Genomic DNA, 19,643 nt, shown 5'->3' with positions numbered 1-19,643 from the left:
GGATACGTCACCTCATGAGGCTTCAGCTGCCTCGATGCATACGCTATCACATGCCCCCTATGCATAAGCATTGCGCCTAACCCAGATATCGATGCATTGCAGTAAGCCACAAAATCATCAACTCCCTCTGGAAGGGATAACACCGGGGCTTCGCACAACTTCTGGCCAATAGTATCAAACGAGGTCTGCTGCTCTGGACCCATGAGAATGCAACACCCTTCCGGGTCAACCTAGTGAGTGGGACTGAAATCTTGGAGAAATCCTGAATACATCTCCGATAATAACCGGCCAACCCCAAAAAAATCCTGATCTCGGTAATGGACTTTGGCACTTCCCAACTCATCACCGCCTCAATCTTGGCTAGATCAACCAATATCCCATCCTGATTAACGAGATGCCCTAGGAACTGGACCTCCCGTAACCAGAAATCACACTTGGAGAATTTGGCATAAAGCCTCTCCGATCTCAACACCTCAAGAACCTCTATCAAGTGTTCCTCATGCTGCTCCCGGGATCTAGATTACACCAGAATATCATAAATGAACATGATCACCGATCGATCCAGCATCGGCCTACATACTCTGTTCATGAGATCCATGAATGTTGTTGGCGCATTGGTGATCCCGAAAGGCATCACCACGAACTCATAGTGCCCATAACGCATCCTGAACGTCGTCTTCTGGATATCCTCATCACGCACCCTCATCTGATGATATCCAGACCTCAGATTAATCTTGGAGAACCAAGATGCCCTGCAGCTGATCAAGTAAGTCATCAATCCTCGACAACGAATAACGGTTCATAACCGTTAACTTGTTCAACTCCCGGTAATCAATACACATCCGGTGTGAACCATCCTTCTTCTTAACGAAGAGGATCGGCGCTCCCCAAGGCGAGCTGCTCGGACGAATAAACCCCTTCCCCAACAGCTCCTGCAACCGTGAGGATAACTCCTGCATCTCCGGCCGTGCTAGGCGATAAGGCGCCTTAGAGATAGGCGCGGCCCCGGGAATTAAATCGATGCGAAACTCCACCTACCTCTCGGGAGGCACACCCGAAAACTCCTCGGGAAATACATTCGGGAACTCACGCACAATCGGAACATCACCAAACAAACTTGGCCTCCCTGAGGCCTCCCGTGTATCCATCACATAGGCTACGAACCCCTTGCATCCCTGTTGTAACCTTTGCATCGCCATGGCAGCCGAACAGAATGCTGACCCACTACGAGTCCCCTCACCATAAACTGTCAGCACTCCCCGGCTAGGATCTCGGATCATCACCAGCTGCTACTCGCAGTCTATTACTGCCCCAAATCGGCTAAACCAATCCATGCCCACGATAACACATACGTCCCCCATCACAATCGGGACTAGATCTATCGGAAACCCAATGTCGAAGATCTCAAGCACATACCCCCGAATCACATCTGTGGCATACACTGTTCGCTCGTCAGCTATCGAAACACGTAGAGGTCAACTCATCACCTCTTGTTGGATACTGATGCGCCTACTGAATGCTAATGATACAAATGACCGACTCGCACCCGAGTCGAATAACATCAATGCAGGTACAGAATTCACAAGGAAAGTACCTACACATAACATAATATGAACACAACATCTCATTTCAGCATAAATAAATAAGAGTAGAATACATACCAGCCACGACGTCGGGTGCTGCACAGACCTCCTCCGCTGTCAGCTGAAAAGCTCTCCCTCGCGCCTTCGGTGCCTCAGCCTTCACTGGCCGACCCTCAATAGCTCGTGTAGCAGTAGGGGCAGACCCATGCGGCGTCCCCTGCACTGTCCCCCTCAACTGTGGACACTCGGCCTTTCGGTGTCCGGTCTGGTTGCAATGAAAGCAAACCATAAACTCCTTGGGGCAATCCTTGGCGATATGCCCCTCCTTTCCACACTTGTATCAAGCATCAGACCAACAAACCCCATCATGCCCCTCGCCGCACTTCCCGCAAGTGCGGCCCTTCTGGCCCCCAGATCTCGAATTGGCAGGCTTTCCCTGCTTGGATGCCGGCTGAGACTGTGTCGGCCGCCTATCCCTACTCTGAGACTCGGCCTCCTCCCTGGCCTGAGTCTCCAGCTCAATCTCTGTCTTCCAGGCATTTGCCTGGAGCTCAGCAAATTTCCGGTATGATGAGTTCTCCACAAACTCCCGAATGTCTCTCCTCAGAATGCTCAGGTATCGACTCATACGTGCCTGCTCGGTCGACACGTGCTCAGGGCAAAACAACGCCCGCTCATGAAACATCCTCATAATCACTGTCACAGACTCAGTCCCCTGCTTGAGGGTTAAGAACTCCTGGGCCAAACGTTCCCTTTCCACAGGGGGAACGTACTCATCTCGAAACATCGTAGTGAACCTCTCCCAGGTCACTGCTGAAATCTCCGCAGAAGTAAGATGTGCCGTCGCAAACTTCCACCAGTCCCTTGCTCCCAAGCGAAGCTGGTTCAGTGTAAACCAAACCCTCAGATGCTCTGGACACGAACAGGTGTAGAAGCATCCCTCAATGTCAGATATCCATCTCATCGCAGTAATCGGATCCTACGTCCCATCAAACTTGGGTGGCTTTGTGTTGCTGAACTCCCGATACAGCAACGAATCACCTCCATGCGGCCTGGCAGCAGCGACAGCTGCAGTGGCTGCAGCGACAACAGCATTAGTAAGAGCAGCATACCGCTCATCAAAGGTCTTAATCAGCGTGGTCTTGATAGACCCGAACATTTCTGGTATCTCAGCCCTGATGGCAGCAGCCACCTTATCATGAATCATCTGGCGGAGCTCCTCATCACTTACTCCTCCCCCGCTAGTCCCCAGTCTGTGGCGTCTTCCAACCATGATGTATCTGAAATACAACATAAAATATCAGGGACTCGCTCGAGTGTACTCGCACTCGATAACCCAACCCTACTTGATTCCTAGTACCCTAAGGATTCCTACTTGGACTGCACACTGGTCTGGTGTTTCCAGTAGTACGGGCCCAATACTACCTTCCACACCGCACCAGTATTCATCCCAAGTCATCCTCCAAGGATCCCAAATCACAAGTACTATATCTCTTACTACACATATGCTACCCTTCGGTAGAATCTCATAGCACCTCACTGCTATCTACTCACTCTAAAACATCTCACGGTAGCAGAAATCTTCCTAGGCTAAGGCATCACAGATCAGGCCACTCTAGTCCTAACATGAATACCTAGCCTACTCTAGCATGCATCACACATTACAACATATCTCATAACATATAATGTAAGGGTAATTTGGGAAATCATCGTTCGGGTGCTGGCTGATTGTACACACTGCTTCCTTGAGTATCTTTCAAATTCCTTTACTCTTAAGAAAGATTGTTTATATTATGAAAATTTCTCTCAAATCCTCAGTTTGAGTTCAAATACGCCCAAAGGTGAATCCGAATCCCTCAAACCAAGGCTCTGATACCAATTTGTAACCCCGTGAAATTTCAAACAATTTTTCATAAAAAAAAACATTTCATATTCAATTATCCAAGAATCATGTTCCCATTATTTTCACAAATACAAATCATACGTCGGCATCCCAAGATCTCAAAACATATCAACTGCAAGTGTGTACTGATCATGCCGGCACCTTCCCACGATCATCACTGGTACCTGAAACACATATCATACAAACGGTAAGCATAAATGCTTAGTGAGTTCCCCAATATACCACGTACAGCACATACACCTTTCCAGGCCATAACTCTATAGGATCTTTTGATCCATGTGTCTCAGGGGATTTCCATCCCATAACTCTGTCGACCTTCCGGTCCATATCATATTCATATTATGGCATATCACATATATATATATATATATATATATATATATATATATATATAAAACATGTATCACATAATCATCATACACATAAGACCTTCCGGTCACACATAATTACCCCCCTCGGGCAAGGTATAATGAGAAGACTCACCTCGCTAATGTCGGATAATCACTTGTGCTCGCTCCCCTCGCCCTATCGTCCTCTTATATCAAAACACGTCTCTAATTAACACCTTCCTGAATTAGTGTGACTAATACTCTTAAGTCAACACAAGTCAACCCTGGTCAACGGTCAACCCTTGACCCGACTCGTCGAGTATTGCATAGACTCGCCGAGTCCATACGTGAACTCGAGTCCTTTGAATCCTTTCTGACTCACCGAGTCACTCACCCAACTCGGAAGTCATCCATTGATCTGAGTCACGGGACAACCCGCTCCGACTCGTCGAGTCTGCTCATGGACTCGGCGAGTTCATTTCATGCACAACCTCAAACAACCTTCTGAGGCCAGATCTATTCCTCTAATCCCTAGATCTAACCTTCCCAAGTTCAATAATCACGTAAAGTCTCTATCTTGAGGCACATGCAGGGTTTGTGCTTTCGTGATTCGGTTCGGCATTTGCAAGGTGAGTTATCCTCACTATATCAACAGGGTCTATGGCACCAAGGCCGGCCCTTTATCGAATGGGAATTCGGGTATTTGTTTAATATGTTATTGAATTGCGAGATATGTATCCTAGTATATAGGGTAATGTTATGTTAGTGACCTGGTTAAGGTCGGTACCATGGTATATAGGGTAATGTTATGTTGGTGACCTGGTTAAGGTCAGTATCCTGGTATATAGGGTAATGTTATGTTAGTGACCTGGTTAAGGTCGGTACCCTGGTATATAGGGTAATGTTATGTTAGTAACCGGTTAGGTCGGTATCCTGGTTAGGATGTAGTTATGCTGCATGATCTGATAGATTCATTTGTTTGGCTGAGGATTGTTATGTGATTAACTGTTTTATATACAAATGGTTGTTTGACTGGGGTTGGGTTGAGGCGAGTCATGCTTTGTGTTGTAGGCCAACATACCCAGGGCGAACCGGATAGACCAAAGGCCCAGCGAGCGGTCCGAATAGGCTGAAGGCCCCAAAAGGGCGGTCCAGGCGTGTCGAGGCTCGGAGAGTGGACTAGGCCGGTTGAAGGCCCGGTGCGGGTGGACCAGTCATACTATAGACTTAGAGAGTGGACCAGGTGGATTGAAGGCCTGGTGCGGGCGGACCAATCACATTGTAGACTCGATATACATGGCTAGACTCGGAGAGTGGACCAGGTGGATTGAAGGCCGGTGCGGGCGGACCAGTCACACTGTAGACTCGATATGCATGGCTGTTCTGTATTGTGATATGATATGAGTATGGTTATGTGTGGTTGGTATTTTGGGGGTAACTCAATAAGCTTTTGGGCTTACAATTTCAGTGTTTTGTTTTAGGTGCTTCAGGAGACCGTGGCAAGGCGAAGGCCTGATCGTACCGCTCCTCATACTTCATGATTTTGTGATTTGGTTCTGGGGATACTCTGATGTTTAAACTCTTTTGAAAACATGTTGTAATAACTTAATGGCTTTTGAATGAATTAAAATGTTTTAAATTGGTGCAATTTTTATGAGTGTTACAAGTTGGTATCAGAGCCTTGGTTTGAGTGAATTGGAGGAACATTTGTGTGAATCCAGTCTCAAATCAAGGAGGGGTTTTCAAAATGGTTTTCAAAAGGTTTTCGAAATAAGTAAAGGAGGATGCAGAGGGTACGATCAGCCAGAGCTAGTAAGTAGACCCCAAAATACCATACAATATATTTGATTATGTGATACGTTAGAACAACATGATAGTACTAGGCTAGGGATCTTCAGGAATTGCATGATACAATTTCCTGATTATGTGATGCCTACTAGCCTAGGGTTTTCCTTATATGAGATATCCAGCTTTCCTCTAGGAGTGAGGATTGAGCGCTCGTTGTGTTTGTGTGTGTGTATATGGTTTGGGTGTTGTGGTGATACTTGAGAAAAATATGGGTAGGTGTGGAAGGTAGTATGGGCCCGTACTACTGAAAGGACAAGACCCTACGTGTATCAAGGAAGTCACAACTCTCTAGGTTATCGGTTATGAGATAGTTCCCCGGGAGAGTATGTGATGTGTCTAAGGGTATTGTTAGTGTATTGAATTATGGCGATTACGAGACGTTTCGGGGCAGGATCCGGTTCTTGATCGGGATCAGGAGAGGGTGGTCAGGATGGACCAGTACCACCCGAGGTCATTGGTCAGATGAGTACGGATGGGTTGGATGCCAGGATTCGTGAGATCCTGCATGATGAGGTCGATCCCATGTTCTGGGCTGAGTTGCCAAAGATGTTTGGGTCAATCAAGATTGCCATGGTTGAGTACTTTGATGAGAGTTATGCAGCTCTTGCGGAGACGGCTGCCGCGACAGCTACAACGACTGTAGCAGCAACAGGGGGAGGAGGAACCGGTCAAGGTTTTTAGTATCGGGACTTCGATAATACGAAGCCCCGACCTTTGATGCAGTTCAGGATCCTATCATTATTATGAGATGGTTGTTAGACATGGAGGGTTGTTTCTTCACGTGTTCATGTAACACCCATAAAATTCGAGCCAAATTAAAACTTTTTAATACAATTTAAAACCATCAAGTTATTGTAGTTTGTTTTCAAAATAGTTTAGACATCAGAGTATTCCAAGAATCAATTCATAAGACCATAAAATATGAGGAGCTGTACGATCACGCCTTTGCCTTCCTGCGATCATCTGATGTACCTGAAACAATAAATTGAAACTGTAAGCCCGAGAGGTTATTGAGTTACCCCAAAATACCAACACCATACAACATAACCATATCATATAACCAATACATAACAACATGCACAATAAGTCGTCATCCTGACTGGACCGCCTCACAGGCCTTCACTCTATGCGGACTGTTCTCTGGGCCTTCGACACGTCTGGACCGCCTCACAGGGCCTACAGCCTATCCGGACCGCTCGTTGGGCCTTCGGTCCGACAGAATCCCTTTGCAGGGCCTTCAGGTTATCTGGACCGCCCTGGGTATGTTGGCCTCCAGCACAAAGCAGGACTGCCTCAACCCAACCCCAAATCAAACAAGCATGTATACATAAATGTCATACACTTGCATATATATATATATATATATATATATATATATATATATATATATATATATATATATAACAATCATACCAATCTAACAGATCACTAATCATAACCATATCCTATAACCAGGATACTGACCTAACCAGGTCACTAACATAGCATTATCCTGTATACCAGGATACCGATATAACAATCATAATAGCATAACAATATCTTATCTACCAGGATACCGATCTAACAAATCATAACAGCATACAAGCATACTATAACCAGGATACCAATCTATCTGAAATCTAACATAGGAACCATCCTAAACCAGGATGAAATCTAGCATATCAAAAACATAACAACCATCCCAAACCAGGATGTAGTCTAGCATATCAATAACATAGCAACCATCCTAAACCAGGATGTACTCTAGCATATCATTAACATAGCAACCATCCTAAACCAGGATGTAATCTAGCATATCAATAACATAGCAACCATCCTAAACCAGTATGTAATCTAGCATATCAATAACATAGCAACCATCCTAAACCAGGATGTACTCTAGCGTATCGATAACAAAGCAACCATCCTAAACCAGGATGTAATTCATAAAGGGTCGGCCTTGGTGTCGTAGACCCTGGTTATATAGTGAGGATAACTCACCTGGCACTGCTGAAGTCCCGCGGATAAAACTCAAGTTGCTGGTTGACAGCTTCCCGAACTGTCAACATCAAACAACACCCAATTAATAATTGGTTCCAAGTCCAAGGTCCAACTCAGACTCCAAAGACCCAAAAGGTCAAGTAATGGGCCAAAGTACAACATATGGCCCAATTTTCCAAATTAGGCCCAGACCTCTACTCGGTCTTTCCTTAAGGCTCATCCAATTATTCCAATCCAATTTCCATGGCCCAATATCACATACTCATAAAGGCCCAAATATGGCCCATCTATGGCCTAATTTTCCAAATTGGGCCCAAGGCTCTCACATAGGCCTTGTCCTTAAGCACATACAATTATTTAGTCCATTTACTTATACTTGGAAAGCCCATTATTAGTCCAATCACCAAAGCCCAATAGTAAGGCCCAACTCAAGGCCCGAGTAAGATTAGAGCTTTCACAGGAAATGATGATTAGGGTTAAGTGTTTCTTACTTAACCCATTAAGGATTTAATCTATTAACTCCATTATTGCCTTACATTAATTTGCCAATGACTATTATTTAATATTTCAAGTTATTAAATAATTCTCGTGTATGTGCCGATCAATTCCCAAAAATTAGGGTTTTATGCTATTAGGGGTTTCCAACACAATACTAGCCGATTAGTCCATTGATTGGGCTTTTAGGTCACATTGGGCCTTATTGGGCCCATTAGGATTTCCATTGGGCCTACTAGGGTTTCTTTGGGCACATTAGGGTTTCATTGGTCCCACATTGTCTAAACATCCCCCAAACGAGGTCCAAACGCAATCAAAGCACACGACCACCCGACACGGCGACCGGTGGCGGCAGCCACCACCATACGGTGGTGGTTAGGGTTCTTCTATTCATTATTCCTCTTTTGTTACAATTACAATGCTAAACCCCAATTAACCAACACACACAATCACACTAATAAACACATACACACTCACTGATAACACACATACACCCAAGGTGGTTTATGGCAGCATACGGCGACACCACAACGCGAGCAGCAACAGCTTTGAAGGTGGCAGCCACCATGGCCGGCTGCCATGGTGGTTCTTCACGCCTTTCACTCAATAGAACCCTCCCCTACACGCCATCGTATAACAACCACGAACTCGATCACCATGGCATGGTGGCGTACGGCAGGCGTTGGGCGGTGGAAACAATGGCAGCGTCGGGTTGGTGATTCCCAGCTTCCACAATGGATCGGAGGGGCGGTGGTCCAGACTTCGCTACAATAGAAGAACGGGGATAAGGGGTTACGACCCCGACTTTGCGAACAGCGGCGGCAGTCGGCGACTCTTCATCTTCTACTGCAGTGGTCGCGCCTCCACCGGAAAACGACAACAATCGCTGTGGTTCTCGGTTCACCCGTGATTCCCCCGTCGCTCTTCGGTATTTCCTGTCGTGGAGGATGTCGTCGGTGCTCCTAGTTGATCGGGACAGCAGGGTGAGGAATGGCGGTGGCGACTGAACGATGGAGAAGAAGAGGGTGACGGTTGTATCATAACCACCGGTTTAGGGTTAGGGTTTGAGAGGGTAAGGAAGTTATATACCTGGTACCTTACAAACTAATTCCCATAATAACAACAATAGTCCCTCCCTTCTAAAAAGCATTTCGAATTCACCCCATTATTTACCGTTTAAACCCTGCTTCCCACAATTCCTCTCATATTAGGTCCAATAGTTACGAAACAGCCCCTCTTCTACAAATTGTTTTCAAATGAAATCCATATGTTACCATTCAGCCCCCGCTTCCATAAATTCTTTCATTTTAAGTCCAAATAATACCAAACACCCTTTGACTTATGAAAATCTTTACAAATTAAGTACCAAAATTACGCTTTAACCCCTCGGAGATTCAAATCTCGTCATTTGGCTTCCCGAAGCCAACACCCCACTAATTATTATTTGATTTTAGACTATAACAATATTAAATAATAATACGAAATTACGTCTCGGGGTCCGGAGTTTATTATTTGATTATCTTATTATAAACGGGATGTTACAACTCTCCCCCACTTAAATTTGATTTCCTCCTCGAAATCGTTTCTTATCATTCATTACACGCCAGACAACTTGAGCAACACGGCCACAACTATGAGCATAACCCTAGCCTTTCCAAGGCAAACGTAACCAACCCTCGCAGGGTTCTAAAATCTGAAAACAAACGAATCCCTTGCAATATGATCACATTTACTTGATCCGAACCTGAGGTCTCGAGATGGCTTGGCTCCCTGACAGACCTCTCATACCAAATCACCATTGTTGAGCCCAATCCACTTGTCTCTCATCTAACTATTCAACTTCTGATATATGGGGGGTTCCGTCATCTAGATACTTCTCATACACATGAAGACCTAATTTGTCAATATTGCCCTAAACACGGAAACTATCTGAACACTGATCTGTCTGAAGCAGTATGTTGCCACATGGTTGCTTTCCAAAATCTACCAAGGTCTCCCTGGTCTCATTTCGTTCACCAATCATCCGACATACCGGGTTTCGGCCCGGTCGCGGAGCTAAATGACTCCTACATAGTTGCCTCACACGACTTCCGAACGAAATCCTTCACTGGAACTAGCTACCACTAGTCTATCATGCCACTGCGACTTTAACAACCTCCTGATCCAACCAGTCAGATCCATGCGTCGAATCCCGTCCTTTCTAAATATACAGATAAAAATGATTGTTACCTGACCAACGGTAGCCATATATCACAAGCAATCTTAAGCAATCCATTGCTTCCTTGATCTCACAACTGTAGTGACGTTCCTACGGTCTTATCACTAGATTAACCAGGTCTAATCCCTCTGGAGAAACCCATAAACCAATCCATGGATTTCCATATCCTCACTGCTACACCCGAACTAGTGTTACTACTGCCCCTTCCGCGTGCTAGCAACGCGCTCATACTATCTACCAACCTAGCAAATGTTGCGGCTACACCCCCACAGAATTACATCAATCTAGCACTATTTGCTAACCTTGTCAATGCTACGGCTACCCCCACAGTCTTATAACATTTTTTTCATACTACCTGATTGCTAGTGAATGCTACAGCTACCCCCACAGTCTTACAACACTTTCCATACTAACTGATCGCTAGTGAATGCTACGACTACCCCATCAGTCTTAAAACACTTCCCATACCAGTCGAACACGCGCTCGACCTAACACACCACTGAACTTAATTCATGTCTATAGTCCCAACCTGATTTCCCTAAGTCCTGCTATCAAGCACCGAGAAGACGCGGTTCATATCCTGGGGGTTTTTACCGAACTCCCAACTCACACAACTCTCAAACCAATCAACCACTAGGGTTGTCTTCCTTCCTGGAAACGACATGAAACTTATCCCAGTTTCAAAACCAATTCTGATTCTGCATTCCGGGACGATTCTCCCCCACTTAGATTCAACTAAGTCTTCTCAACACATGAAAATAAAAGAATTCCCAGTTCTTCTCATTTTCTAATGATCGATCTGATGACAACCAACTCCTTTCAACTAGTGCTTCAAAACTAGACAATCACAAGTGATCACCCACTTCTAAGAACTAGCTGAACACTTCTTGAATCCTAGTGACACTGACAGTCCCTGATACTTGAATGATCCCACGCTCAAATCTTGAAGACCAAAAGACAGATACTCCCACTAATACATGAGCAACGAGCTACTTCCTTTGGCGGTTTCATCCACCAACCAATAATGGTTATTAAAACCACTAAATCCTAACAATGTTGAATAATCCTCATGTGGGACCCTATCCGCAAACCTCCCATATAATACCCTTCTTCCCAAGATGCTCCAACAAATCTCCCGCTCTCGATTCTAGAAATCATATCATTTAGGGTCTCACACCCTGACTCACTCACTAGCTCGATCATCCACAGCTGAACTGTAGTAACTGAAACAACCTTTGCCCTAAACCGGGCCACAACTACTCCCAAGACATAGTCTCCAATCCCGAAAGTGCTATAGATCGCACAATCAATCCTTGTCGTCTGATACAAGAGATCCAAGACGAAATGGACCTCCAAAATACTTATGCCACATCGGCCCACTCGCGCTTACCAACATTAAACTACTGTCGCCAATCCTGGCGACCAATTAACCCCAAGCTGGAATACAACTTGATCCTGGGGTCACAACCCTGCTCAATCCTTCGAGCTCGTAAACTTAAAGGGAACATTCCTTGCCCTAGAAAACTGATGGGTTTTGAGCATTCTAACCCTTCCTAAGTGTACATGCAACCCTAATAACCATGGATCTATGTTTGTCTAATTATCATGCAAAGTTGAATTCCAAGGTTATATTCCTATCTAGCATACATGGGGAACAATTTTTAACTTGAATGAAAGATAGAATAACTTACCTTGTTGTTGCTTATGTTCCTTGAAACCTTGTGAGCCTAGCACCCCAAGTGTGATGCCTCAAATGCTTCACACAACACCAAATGCTCTTGGAAAGACTTTTGAGAGAACACACACTTCTTGAAATCGGCCTAGCCCTCTTGTTTCATATGTGTAGCCGACTCTCAAGATCCTTATCCCTAGAATATAGGCAACTTCTCCTAGGTCCTTCATAGAGAAACACTTCCCAAGCCAGGACTTAACTTCCTGCAGAGTTGGGATGTCATTTTCTATGAGTAGTATGTCATCCACATACAATACCAAAAAGCTAACTATACTCCCACTAGCGTTGACATACACGCAAGACTCATCTTCACTCCTAGAAAACCCAAATTCCTTGACGTTTTCATCAAAGCAAAGATTCCGTCTGCGAGGTGCTTGCTTCAATCCATAAATGGAATTCTCAAGCTTATACACTTTATTAGGGTACTCGTTGCTGACAAAACCCTTTGGCTGACTCATGTAAACATCTTCAGCCAACTTTCCATTAAGGAAAGCGGTTTTGACATCCATTTGCCATATTTCATAGTCATGAAATGCAGCTATGGCTAACAGAACCCTAATAGACTTAATCTTGGCTACTGGAGAAAAGGTCTCATCATAGTCCACTCCAGGAATTTGAGAGAAGCCCTTTGCAACCAGTCGAGCCTTATAAGTGTGTACTTTACCATCCATGTCGGTCTTCTTCTTGAAGACCCATTTGCACCCTATTGTCTTACGACCTGGTACATTCTCAACCAAGTTCCAAACTTGATTGTCATACATGGACTGTATTTCGCTGTCCATTGCCTCTTTCCACTTGGCTGACTCAGGGCCGGCCATGGCTTCCGCGTAACTATTAGGTTAATCCAGACCTATTAGTGTCTCATCACTAATAATTGTATCCCCTTCTGCAGTAATGTGGAATCCATAGTAATGCTCAGGAGCATTCCTAAACCTTGTGGACCGCCTCAGAGGTACAGACTTGTCAATTGGCTTAACAGGAGTTTCCTCCTCAAGTTGAGTGCTAGGGTTTGAAGTTCCTTCACCGCTTGACTCTTGAATTTCTTCAAGATCAACTTGCCTCCCACTGTTTCCTTGGCTTATAAACTCTCTCTCTCTAAAGAAAGCCCTCCTAGCTACAAAGACCACATTTTCACTAGGTATGTAGAAGAGGTAACCAAAGGATTGTTGTGGGTAGCCGATGAAAATACACCTCTCGCTTCGAGGTTCGAGCTTATCATGAGTCTCGCGTCTCACGAAAGCCTCACAACCCCAAATCTTGATGTGGTCTAGTTTAGGTACTTTACCAGTCCACATCTCGTGAGGAGTTTTGGCAACTTTCTTTGTAGGGACTAGATTAAGGATATGGGAGGCAGTCTCTAAGGCATACCCCCAAAATGAGATTGGTAGCGAAGCTCGACTCATCATGGAACGAACCATATCCAACAAGGTTCGATTACACCTCTCAGCCACACCATTCAACTGTGGTGTCCTAGGAGGTGTCAATTGTGAGACTATCCCACATTCCCTTAGATAGTCAATGAACTCTGAACTAAGATACTCACCACCACGATCGGATCGAAGCATCTTAATGTTCCTGCCCAATTGATTCTCGACTTCCTGTTTAAATTCCTTAAACTTTTCGAAAGTCTCTGACTTATGCTTGATCAAGTAGACATATCCATATCTACTATAATCATCAGTAAAAGTCAAATAATAACGATTAGCATCCCTTGTGGCATGTTTCAATGGTCCACACACATCCGTGTGTACAAGGTCCAACAAACCTTCACCCCTCTCACACGAGCTTGTGAAGGGTGACTTTGTCATTTTTCCAAGTAAGCATGATTCGCAACTATCATCTGACTTTAGGTCAAATGACTCCAAGACTCCATCCTTTTGGAGTTGGCCTATGCGTTTCTTGCTTATATGTCCAAGACGACAATGCCATAATGATGCTTTATTCAAGTTATTATTAACATAATCAATACACAATACATTATTTCCTAAGTTATCAACCACATATACTGTTTCATACACGCCATCACAAGGTAATGCTTTAAAATAAAGAACATTATTAAAGAAAGCATTAATCGAATCAACTTCATTATCAAATGAAAAGGTGAAACCTTGTTTATACAATGCATGAAAGGAAATAATATTTCTTGCCATTTCTGGCGAATAACAACACTTATTCAAATCTAAACTAAACCCACTACTTAGCGATAAAGTATAAACTCCAATCTTGGTGACAGGTAAAGCTTTCCTGTTCCCCATGATTAGGTTTATTCTTCCTTGCTCCACATTCTCACTTCTTCTTAGTCCCTGCAAGTCACAACAAATGTGAATACCACAACCGGTATCTAGGACCCAAGATTTAGAATGGGGTAAGTCATTAGAAATGATAGTGTAAATACCTGCATGGTTAGGTTTAACTTTCCCATCCTTCACATCTTGCTGGTATTTTGGGTAGTTCCGCTTCCAATGTGATTTTTCATGGCAATAGAAGCATTCAGCCTCTTTTGGGTCAGAAGAAGGAGTAACGAAAGCTTTCTTGGTTCCACTTGAAGAAGAGCCATCAAGGGTCTGTTGGAATAGTGTCTAAGCCCGTAACTATATTTGGTATGTACTTGACCCGATTATGCATGGTCCTTTTGGGTTGCCTTCTCCAAAGCAACTTGACAAGGTAATTTAAAGAGAAAGAGAGAGTATTATGATTTATTAATATATTATAAGAATAATATATTAAAGGAGAAATCATATTTATTTAATTAGTATTGATCATAAATTAATTATGAATTAATTTGGTGGTCAAAAGAGACTAATTGAATAATGGGGTATAAACTGTCAAATGTATGATAGTTGAGTTTTAGGTTAAGGAAACTTAATGGGCTTAAGGGGGAACGAAATTTTGATGGGTATCCATCATATTTTCATCCAAGGCCTTATTCCAGAAGGTTCCATGGGCTGCTTGGTGACTAAGCTGTCCATTAGGGTTTAGACTGAAACCCTAGTAACCTGTAACTATAAATATGACCCCTAGGGCATTGAATTCGGCTACCACTTGATTCTAAGAGTACCCTAGGCCGATTTCTAGCCTCTCTCTCCCTCTCTCATATTGCCTTCTTGCTTGTGGGGTTTGTGAACCATTAGAGGAGTTACATTTGTGACTCTAGGCTCAAAAGAAGAAGATATACAAGATCTAGGCCAACTATTGAAGAGGTAAACATCTAGATCTGATTCTATATGTTATTTTGTTGTTAATATGCTAGATTAGGGTTTGTAGGTCTTGGAATGAAAGCATGTTCAATAGTGAAACCTAGATCCAAGCATTAGGGTTTATATGAGCACATAGGAATGTTTCTTATGCATAAAACCCATCAGTGGTATCAGAGTTGTGATTGGTTTCAGTTGTATGTGATGCTTAACTGCTTTAATTGCTGAAAAATGATTTTTTGGTCCCTGCCCGACTCAACTCGGCGAGTCAGTACCTGGACTCGGTGAGTTGGCCCCTACTCGGCGAGTCCAGGCCTGACTCGGCGAGTCTCTTCGTCAGAAAGAGGGATTTTCGGGTTTTGGCTGCTGTTTTGACTTGGACTTGATGCTTAATTTGATTTATGAAGTTAAAATTGGAATTTTATCTATATTAAGTGTTTATCCTTGCCAAAAGAATAGATAATTTCAAATCTTTATAAATATTAGTTATTTATGTGATAAATATGGATTATTTAAAAATTATTTGGTAATTATCTAATGACTAAAATTAAGATTAGGTCAAATATAGATAATTATGAAATTAATTGGTTAATTTGAATTATTTGTTATTTGATCCCTTATGTTTTGAAAAGTTCAAAACTTGCCCTCAAGTTTTGAAATTTGAATTTTGTAATTAAAAGTTTAATTTTGAATAATTTAAATTTCAAACCCTTAGAATTTTACAAGTTTAAAATTCAACCCTATACTATTATATATTATTACAAGCTTAATTAATATATATATATATATATATATATATATAACTTTAAATGCTAGTCTTACCGTTAGTAGGCCTCATTCACGAAGTCGGTCTATAAGGTGGGTATAAGGTTGCTGCCTATAAAATGGCGCTTAATGGGTGTACACTCTCACCTACCGCTTGCTTGACTGGTGGAGGGTCGTTAGCCGAACAAGTAGGATAGGGAAACCCTTTCCTCATTAAAAGTATAATGTTGAATATAAAGTAACTACATTTTTTACAAATTCCCATTCCTAGTTACTTTAGGGTAAAATGTGAAAATGATGCTAATCCATGGAATTACACTTCGTACCCTTGTCAAACGTTGATGGAGCGTGTGTGGTTAACCGGCACATCAATTTGGGGATGACATAGGTAGCGAAGGGTGACTCGATGTTTGTCATAGATCAATGGAGCGTGTGTGGTTTACCGGCACATTGATTAGGTGATAAAGACATTGAGTGCACCACGTTGATTCGCATGGTTATTCACAAATTTGTTTGCGATCCTCGGCATCCCAGTCGCAAATTTGAAATGCTTATCGAGATTTAAACATGTCATTGAAAAGTTCAATGAATCTCAAAGATCTAGGAGTTTTCAATACATTTAAAACCTAAATTGCTTTTTCGTTTTTTCATGGTGAGAATTAGTGAATCGTCATTCACTTACCTTCAAATTATTTACTTTTAGAGTACGACATCCCTTTCTAAGTTGTAAATAATGTTGTTGGATCCTAGCCCTAATTTCTCATTTGGGTGTTTAATTAGGGATTCTTTCCTAATCAAACTTTGTTCCCTTCTTTTTCAGATGTCTACAAACAACAACAACAACGCTTCTGGGTCATTCTCGTTGATGAACTTGTGTCAGAAAGTGATATTTGATGGTTCAAACTTCAACGAGTGGATGAGGTATATCCGCATGATCACACGCTACGAGGACAAAGAATATGTCCTCGATGAAAAGCTTGAGAAGATCATCCCAGATGTTGCTACTCCTGAGGAATTGGCCGCCTTTGAGGCCCATGAGCGTGATGCCACGAAAGTTCACTACATCATGCTGGCCACCATGAACCTTGAACTCCAAAAGTCCTACGAGGACATGTATCCATATGAAATGCATCAAGATTTGCTGGACAGGTATCACCAGAGCGCGAGTCAAGAGCGCTATGAGATCATTACTAACATGATCACCGCTAAGATGGGGAGTGGAGAATCCCTAACCTCTCATTTGCAGAAAATGTAGAGGTATATTGATCGTCTTCTCAAACTTAATGTTAAGTTTGATGAGGATTTGGCTATCGACATAATCCTCCACTCCTTGCCCTCCTGCTATAATCAGTTTAGGATGACCTACCATATGAACAAAGAGGAGGTCTCCTTGAGCAAGCTCCAAGGACTCTTGAGGACTGCTGAGAGCAACCTCAAAGACAATTCCGTTGCACCGTCCCCTACTGTGGCCGCTCCTGTGATGGCGATAGGTCAAGGAAAAGGTAAAAAGAGGAAGGATCCATGTAAGAGCCACCATAAGGGGAAACCCCGTGACGGTTCGTCCTCAAGTGGGACCAAAGCAGGCCCCGTTAAACCCTCTTCCGATCCTAAAGAAGTAGAGTGCTTCTATTGCCACCAAAAGGGCCACTGGAAGCGAAGCTGCCCTCAATATCTGCAGGGCATAAGAGATGGGAAGATCAAGCCCACAAATGCAGGTATGTATTCTATTAAATCTAATAACTCATCATTTGCTACTTCATGGGTTCTTGATATAGGATGTGGTTACCACATTTGTTCTGATTTGCAGGGCCTAAAAAGAAGTAGGGAGATGAAGCATGGGAAGATGAACCTGATTATGGGAAATAGAAGATCATCGCCTGTGACCAAAGTCGGTGTTTATTCTTTAGTGTTGAGTAATGGGTTAGAAATATATTTAGAGAATTGTTGTTATTCGCCAGATATGGCAAGAAACATTATTTCTTTTCACGGGTTGTTTAGACAAGGTTTCAGATATTCTTTTGATAATAGTAATGGTTCTATTAATGTTTATTTGAATGGTGTCTTTTATTTCAATGCATTACCTTGTAATGGGATTTATGAATCTGTGATGATTGTTGATAATTTTGGAAATAATGTTTTGAATATTGATTCGTCTACTAGTCTAGACAAAGCATGCTTGTGGCATTGTCGCCTTGGCCATGTCAACAAGAAACGCATAGCCCAACTCCAAAAGGATGGAGTGTTGGAGTCATTCGACCTTAGGGACGATGACACGTGTGAATCTTGTTTACTTGGGAAGATGACCAAGTCACCCTTTACTGGCACTTGTGAAAGGGGTGAGGGTTTATTGGATCTCATACACACCGATGTATGCGGGCCCTTTAGATCCACCACAAGGGATGCTTGCCGCTTCTACGTGACTTTTACAGATGATTATAGCAGATATGGATATATCTACTTAATCAAGCAAAATTCGGAAACCTTTGAAAAGTTCAAAGAGTTTAAGAATGAAGTGGAGAATCAGATGGGCAGGAAAATCAAGATGCTTCGGTCAGACCGAGGAGGAGAGTACCTAAGTCTTGAATTTCACGACTATTTAAAAGAATACGGAATCGTTTCACAATTGACGCCTCCGAGGACGCCACAATTGAATGGTGTGGCTGAGAGACGTAATCGGACCTTGTTGGACATGGTTCGTTCTATGATGAGTCGGACTTCGTTACCAATAGCTTTCTGGGGGTATGCCTTAGAGACTGCCGCCCACATACTTAACTTAGTTCCCACCAAGAAGGTTTCCAAGACTCCTCACGAGATGTGGACAGGGAAGGCTCCCTCATTGGCACATATCAAGGTCTGGGGTTGCGAGGCTTTCGTAAGACGAGAGACTCACGACAAACTAGAACCTCGTAGTGAGAAGTGTTATTTCATCGGCTATCCGCATAAGTCTTTTGGCTACCTTTTCTATAGACCGAGTGACAATGTAGTCTTCGTTGCTAGAAGAGGAGTTTTTCGAGAAAGGGAATTGATAGGCCAAGAAGACAGTGGGAGGCAAATTGAACTTGAAGAAATTCAAGATCAAAGCGATGAAGGAACCTCTGACACTGGCACTCAACTTGAGGAGGAAACTACTGTTGAACCCATTGACGAGTCCTTACCTCTTCGACGGTCCACTAGGGCTAGTGTTCCACCCCAGTTTTATGGTTTTCATATTACTACTGAAGGGGATACATTTATTTGTGATAGTACACTAGTAAATTTGGATGAACCTAGCAGCTATAAGGAAGCCATGGCAGGCCCGGAGTCTGCAAAATGGAAAGAGGCTGTAACAGCCCGGTATTTCAGGTATTGTTTTAAAACTATTTTTGGGGGGCATTTTAGGAAGGGACTCGGCGAGTTGGTGCCTGACTCGCCGAGTAGGACCACAGGCTTGGTCGCGGATGCGCGACTGGACTCGACGAGTCCAGATACGGACTCGGCGAGTCGACGCTGTTCAGCAGAAACCCTAGCCGTTTAGTTTGGAACATATATAATGCCTCTTAAGCCGTCACTGTACGTTTTTTTGGCCGATTGTGAAGAACATAGCGTCTGTGGACGAC

Source organism: Lactuca serriola, chromosome 8 (assembly GCF_051521515.1).
Source record: "Lactuca serriola cultivar US96UC23 chromosome 8, Lser_US96UC23_V15, whole genome shotgun sequence".
In the NCBI taxonomy this organism is placed as follows: domain Eukaryota; kingdom Viridiplantae; phylum Streptophyta; class Magnoliopsida; order Asterales; family Asteraceae; genus Lactuca; species Lactuca serriola.
This window is presented reverse-complemented; position numbering follows the sequence as displayed.